This window comes from Echiichthys vipera, assembly GCF_963691815.1.
Source record: "Echiichthys vipera genome assembly, chromosome: 11".
Classification (NCBI taxonomy): domain Eukaryota; kingdom Metazoa; phylum Chordata; class Actinopteri; order Perciformes; family Trachinidae; genus Echiichthys; species Echiichthys vipera.
In genome coordinates this window covers 5029875-5038047 of record NC_139836.1, presented here as the reverse complement: position 1 = coordinate 5038047, position 8173 = coordinate 5029875, and positions in this window count along the sequence as shown.

Sequence of the window (8173 nt, the reverse complement as noted above, 5' to 3'; positions counted from 1 at the left end):
TTTTGTGTCTGTTTTTAAACATTTTTCATGTTTTTGTGGTGTTTTTGTGTCTGTTTTTAGCATTTTATATCTTTTTGTCATGGTTCTGCATCTGTTTTTAGTTGTTTTGCTTGTTCTGTCATTTTCTATTTGTTTGTGGTCATTCAGCCTGTGATTGTTGTGTGTTGTGTGTGTTTGGGCCTGCAGCCAGGAGGCCCTACAGTAACCCACCCGTGGTAGTAGGGGGTCCCTGCTCCGTCTCTCTCTCAGCGAACGACCTAAAACACATGTAAGACCCTGATGCAGAGCAAACGTAGTTCCTGTTCCTCTCCAGCAGGAGACAAAGACAGACATGTGCCCCATGTGAGTGAGTGCTCACATGGAAATGCTTCAAAAACAGTGGAGATGACTATAGACTTCTGGAAGAGCACAGCCCCACCCTCACCCTCCCCCATCATCCTGTGTGACTCTCCAGTGGACACTGTGGAGGCCTTCCGCTTCCTGGGAACCATCATCTCCCAGGATCTCAGGTTGGAGCCAAACATCAGCTCCCTCATCAAGAAGGCTCAGCAGAGGACGTACTTCCTGAGGCAGCTGAAGAAGTTCAATGCTGGTCCACTTCTACACTGCCATCATCGAGTCCATCCTCACCTCCTCCATCACCATCTGGCACGCTGCTGCCTCTGCCAAGGACAGGTGCAGACTGCAGCGTATCATACGTTCTGCAGAAACGGTGATTGGCTGCAACCTCCCTTCTCTCCCAGAACTCTACTCTTCAAGGACCCTGAGGAGAGCGAGGAAGATAGCTGGTGATCCCTCCCACCCTGGACACTATCTGTTTGAACCTCTCCCCTCTGGCCGGAGGCTGCGGTCCATCAGGACCAAAACCTCCCACCACAAGAACAGTTTCTTCCCCTCTGCCGTCAGACTCTGGAATTCTGCTAAAGACACTTAACGGTCATTTGTTATATTAACAACATCTGGAACTCACACGTTATATTAACGTACCCAAATCACAGGTGTTATATTAACACCCCCCCCTTTTTCACTGGACACTTTAACTTCCACACTACCTCCTGCACTGGTCATACAAATACAGTCACGTATATTTCATGTATATAATTCAATGCTATATGTTCAGTTTGCTTGTGTTCATGTTTATATTTATGTAGGAGCCGTCACATCAAGTCAAATTCCTTGCAATGAAAATTGTCTGGCAATAAACCTGATTCTGATTCTGATTCTGATTACTGACATCACATCCCTGTCTTTGCTATCACGAGTGGAAACGATGAACGTGTTGGAGGAAACCGGAGCTGCAGCTCGTGGTGGACGGTGGACGGTGACCCGGCGCCCTCTGGTGTCACCAACACAAAGTGCATCCTGTCAGCAGAAGTGACAGATCACAAGCTGTTGCTCTACGGGGTCGTTTAAGTGTCGTTAAGATTCTGAGATGTTAAAATGATTCTTACAAATCCTTTATGAACCCTATCTCTCCTCTTGTGCACGTGAGAGAATCTGCACGTTTGCATCTGAACGTGTGGATGTGAAATAAAGTTTTTCAGCTGTGTGAATATTTAGTGCTCACAGATTTACTTTGTGTGTGAAAGTTGTGTTATTTTGTGCGTGTGTAAATATTCAATATGTGTAATAATTCAAATTTGTGCAGGAGTCTTTTCGACAGTGAGGTTTCAATAAGTCTGAGAGATAATTTTGTGGTGGTTTTGCATAAGTTTTTAACATTTTTTATGTTTTTATGGTGGTTTTGCATCTATTTTTGCATTTTTAGCATTTAAAAAAAATGTTAAAAACAGACACAAAACCACCACAAAAACATGCAAAATGTCTAAAAATAGATGCAAAACCACCACAAAAAGATTCAAAATGACTAAAAATAGATGCAAAACCACCACAAAAAGATGCAAAATGACTAAAAATAGATGCAAAACCACCACAAAAAGATGCAAAATTACTAAAAATAGATGAAAAACCACCACAAAAAGATGAAAAATGACTAAAAATAGATGCAAAACCACCACAAAAAGATTCAAAATGACTAAAAATAGATGCAAAACTACCACAAAAAGATGCAAAAAGACTAAAAATAGATGCAAAACCACCACAAAAAGATGCAAAAAGACTAAAAATAGATGAAAAACCACCACAAAAGATGCAAAATGACTAAAAATAGATGCAAAACCACCACAAAAAGATGCAAAATGACTATAAATAGATGCAAAACCACCACAAAAAGATGCAAAATGACTAAAAATAGATGAAAAACCACCACAAAAAGATGCAAAATGACTAAAAATAGATGAAAAACCACCACAAAAAGATGCAAAATGACTAAAAATAGATGCAAAACCACCCAAAAAAGATGCAAAATAACTAAAAATAGATGAAAAACCACCACATAAAGATTCAAAACGACTAAAATTAGATGCAAAACCACCCAAAAAGATGCAAAATGACTCAAAATAGATGCAGAACCACCACAAAAGATGCAAAATGACTAAAATTAGATGCAAAACCACCCCAAAAAGATTCAAAATGACTAAAAATAGATGAAAAACCACCACAAATAGATGCAAAACCACCCCAAAAAGATTCAAAATGACTAAAAATAGTTGAAAAACCACCACAAAAAGATGCAAAATGACTAAAAATAGATGCAAAACCACCACAAAAAGATTCAAAATGACTAAAAATAGATGCAAAACCACCACAAAAAGATGCAAAATAACTAAAAATAGATGAAAAACAACCACAAAAAGATGCAAAATGACCACAAAAAGATGCAAAATGACTAAAAATAGATGAAAAACCACCACAAAAAGATGCAAAATGACCACAAAAAGATGCAAAATGACTAAAAATAGATGCAAAACCACCACAAAAAGATTCAAAATGACTAAAAATAGATGAAAAACCACCCAATAAAGATGCAAAATGACTAAAAATAGATGCAAAAACACCACAAAAAGATGGAAAATGACTAAAAATAGATGAAAAACCACCACAAAAAGATGCAAAATGACTAAAAATAGATGTCATGACTGAACCCCAACCCTAACCCTAACCCTAACCATAACCCCAACCCTAACCCTAACCCTAACCACAACCCCAACCCTAACCCTAACCCTAACCCTAACCCTAACCCTAACCCCAACCCTAACCCTAACCCTAACCCTAACCCTAACCCTAACCCTAACCCCAACCCTAACCCCAACCCTAACCCTAACCCCAACCCTAACCCTAACCCTAACCCTAACCCCAACCCTAACCCTAACCCTAACCCCAACCCTAACCCTAACCCTAACCCTAACCCCAACCCTAACCCTAACCCTAACCACAACCCCAACCCCAACCCCAACCCTAACCCCAACCCTAACCCTAACCCTAACCCCAACCCTAACCCCAACCCTAACCCCAACCCTAACCCTAACCCCAACCCTAACCCTAACCCTAACCCTAACCCCAACCCTAACCCTAACCCCAACCCCAACCCTAACCCCAACCCTAACCCTAACCCTAACCCTAACCCTAACCCCAACCCTAACCTCAACCCCAACCCTAACCCTAACCCTAACCCTAACCCCAACCCTAACCCCAACCCTAACCCCAACCCTAACCCTAACCCTAACCCTAACCCCAGCCCTAACCCCAACCCCAACCCTAACCCTAACCCTAACCCTAACCCCAACCCTAACCCTAACCCCAACCCTAACCCTAACCCTAACCCTAACCCCAGCCCTAACCCTAACCATAACCCTAACCCTAACCCCAACCCTAACCCTAACCCTAACCCCAACCCCAGCCCTAACCCCAACCCTAACCCTAACCCTAACCCTAACCCCAACCCTAACCCTAACCCCAACCCTAACCCTAACCCCAACCCTAACCCTAACCCTAACCCTAACCCCAACCCTAACCCTAACCCCAACCCTAACCCTAACCCTAACCCTAACCCCAACCCTAACCCTAACCCTAACCCAACCCTAACCCCAACCCTAACCCTAACCCTAACCCCAACCCCAACCCTAACCCTAACCCCAACCCCAACCCTAACCCTAACCCTAACCCCAACCCTAACCCTAACCCCAACCCTAACCCTAACCCAACCCTAACCCCAACCCTAACCCTAACCCTAACCCTAACCCCAACCCTAACCCTAACCCTAACCCTAACCCTAACCCTAACCCCTAACCCTAACCCTAACCCTAACCCTAACCCTAACCCCAACCCTAACCCTAACCCAACCCTAACCCAACCCTAACCCTAACCCTAACCCTAACCCCAACCCTAACCCTAACCCTAACCCCAACCCTAACCCCAACCCTAACCCTAACCCTAACCCAACCCTAACCCCAACCCTAACCCTAACCCTAACCCCAACCCTAACCCTAACCCCAACCCTAACCCCAACCCTAACCCTAACCCCAACCCTAACCCTAACCCAACCCTAACCCTAACCCTAACCCTAACCCTAACCCTAACCCCAACCCTAACCCCAACCCTAACCCAACCCTAACCCCAACCCTAACCCTAACCCTAACCCCAACCCTAACCCTAACCCTAACCCCAACCCTAACCCCAACCCTAACCCTAACCCTAACCCCAACCCTAACCCTAACCCCAACCCTAACCCCAACCCTAACCCTAACCCCAACCCTAACCCTAACCCCAACCCTAACCCCAACCCTAACTCCAACCCTAACCCCAACCCTAACCCCAACCCTAACCCTAACCCTAACCCCAACCCTTACCCCAACCCTAACCCTAACCCTAACCCCAACCCTAACCCCAACCCTAACTCCAACCCTAACCCCAACCCTAACCCCAACCCTAACCCTAACCCCAACCCTTACCCCAACCCTAACCCTAACCCCAACCCTAACCCTAACCCTAACCCCAACCCTAACCCTAACCCTAACCCCAACCCTAACCCTAACCCCAACCCTAACCCCAACCCTAACCACAACCCTAACCCCAACCCTAACCCTAACCCTAACCCCAACCCTAACCCTAACCCCAACCCTAACCCTAACCCTAACCCCAACCCCAACCCTAACCCTAACCCCAACCCTAACCCCAACCCCAACCCTAACCCTAACCCTAGCCCTAACCCCAACCCTAACCCTAACCCCAACCCTAACCCCAACCCTAACCCTAACCCTAACCCTAACCCCAACCCTAACCCCAACCCTAACCCTAACCCCAACCCCAACCCCAACCCCAACCCTAACCCTAACCCCAACCCTAACCCTAACCCCAACCCTAACCCCAACCCTAACCCTAACCCCAACCCTAACCCTAACCCCTAACCCTAACCCCAACCCCAACCCTAACCCTAACCCTAACCCCAACCCCAACCCCAACCCCAACCCTAACCCCAACCCCAACCCTAACCCTAACCCCAACCCTAACCCTAACCCCAACCCTAACCCCAACCCTAACCCTAACCCTAACCCCAACCCTAACCCCAACCCTAACCCTAACCCCAACCCTAACCCTAACCCTAACCCTAACCCCAACCCTAACCCTAACCCCAACCCCAACCCTAACCCCAACCCTAACCCTAACCCTAACCCTAACCCTAACCCCAACCCTAACCTCAACCCCAACCCTAACCCTAACCCTAACCCTAACCCCAACCCTAACCCCAACCCTAACCCCAACCCTAACCCTAACCCTAACCCTAACCCCAGCCCTAACCCCAACCCCAACCCTAACCCTAACCCTAACCCCAACCCTAACCCTAACCCCAACCCTAACCCTAACCCTAACCCTAACCCCAGCCCTAACCCTAACCATAACCCTAACCCTAACCCCAACCCTAACCCTAACCCTAACCCCAACCCCAGCCCTAACCCCAACCCTAACCCTAACCCTAACCCTAACCCCAACCCTAACCCTAACCCCAACCCTAACCCTAACCCCAACCCTAACCCTAACCCTAACCCTAACCCCAACCCTAACCCTAACCCCAACCCTAACCCTAACCCTAACCCTAACCCCAACCCTAACCCTAACCCTAACCCAACCCTAACCCCAACCCTAACCCTAACCCTAACCCCAACCCCAACCCTAACCCTAACCCCAACCCCAACCCTAACCCTAACCCTAACCCCAACCCTAACCCTAACCCCAACCATAACCCTAACCCAACCCTAACCCCAACCCTAACCCTAACCCTAACCCTAACCCTAACCCCAACCCTAACCCTAACCCTAACCCTAACCCTAACCCTAACCCCTAACCCTAACCCTAACCCTAACCCTAACCCTAACCCTAACCCCAACCCTAACCCTAACCCAACCCTAACCCCAACCCTAACCCTAACCCTAACCCTAACCCCAACCCTAACCCTAACCCTAACCCCAACCCTAACCCCAACCCTAACCCTAACCCTAACCCAACCCTAACCCCAACCCTAACCCTAACCCTAACCCCAACCCTAACCCTAACCCCAACCCTAACCCCAACCCTAACCCTAACCCCAACCCTAACCCTAACCCAACCCTAACCCTAACCCTAACCCTAACCCTAACCCTAACCCCAACCCTAACCCCAACCCTGACCCAACCCTAACCCCAACCCTAACCCTAACCCTAACCCCAACCCTAACCCTAACCCTAACCCCAACCCTAACCCCAACCCTAACCCTAACCCTAACCCCAACCCTAACCCTAACCCCAACCCTAACCCCAACCCTAACCCTAACCCCAACCCTAACCCTAACCCCAACCCTAACTCCAACCCTAACCCCAACCCTAACCCCAACCCTAACCCTAACCCTAACCCCAACCCTTACCCCAACCCTAACCCTAACCCTAACCCCAACCCTAACCCCAACCCTAACTCCAACCCTAACCCCAACCCTAACCCCAACCCTAACCCTAACCCCAACCCTTACCCCAACCCTAACCCTAACCCCAACCCTAACCCTAACCCTAACCCTAACCCCAACCCTAACCCTAACCCTAACCCCAACCCTAACCCTAACCCCAACCCTAACCCCAACCCTAACCACAACCCTAACCCCAACCCTAACCCTAACCCTAACCCCAACCCTAACCCTAACCCCAACCCTAACCCTAACCCTAACCCCAACCCCAACCCTAACCCCAACCCTAACCCCAACCCCAACCCTAACCCTAACCCTAACCCTAGCCCTAACCCTAACCCTAACCCCAACCCTAACCCCAACCCTAACCCTAACCCTAACCCTAACCCCAACCCTAACCCCAACCCTAACCCTAACCCCAACCCCAACCCCAACCCTAACCCTAACCCCAACCCTAACCCTAACCCCAACCCTAACCCCAACCCTAACCCTAACCCCAACCCTAACCCTAACCCTAACCCCAACCCCAACCCTAACCCTAACCCCAACCCCAACCCTAACCCCAACCCCAACCCTAACCCTAACCCCAACCCTAACCCTAACCCTAACCCCAACCCTAACCCCAACCCTAACCCTAACCCTAACCCCAACCCTAACCCCAACCCTAACCCTAACCCCAACCCTAACCCTAACCCCTAACCCTAACCCTAACTCAACCCCAGCATTTTTTTAGTAGAAATTTGACTTTCACCAAGCACTGTAGAGCGGCGGTAGCTCAGTCCATAGGTGACTTGGCTGGGAAGAAGAAGGTCGCCTGTTCGAGTCCCAGTTAGATCATGAATGAATGAGCGTTGACTGATGACTACAGAGTTGCCAGTTTGTCTCCTTGGCACTCCCGAGGTGCTGTTGAGCAGAAGTTGAATACTTATTTATTGGACACAGATTTCTGAGTTTTTCCCAAGAAATGATGCCGTGACTGCTTCAGACAAACGATGCTACGACTGATTAAGCTTTTTTTGGACACATTATATTTAGACTTCTTTCCACAGACTAAACTATGACTTCCTCTTTTTTTGGACATAAAAAACTCTGACTTTTTATTTAACCCTGTTTAAAAACATACTACACTGTGACTGTCATGACTTTCTTTAACACTACTTCTTCTTCATACTCTGACTTATTTTTCATCATTTTTAAGACGTACTTTTGCGGCTTATAAGTTTTTTTAAGACAAAACTCCAAAAGAGAAACAGAAGTAACTTTGCTGACATGTTTATTTACACATTCATCTCGTGGCCGTTATATGAAAAGAAAGAACATTTGTACAGTTTATTTACAGCACCT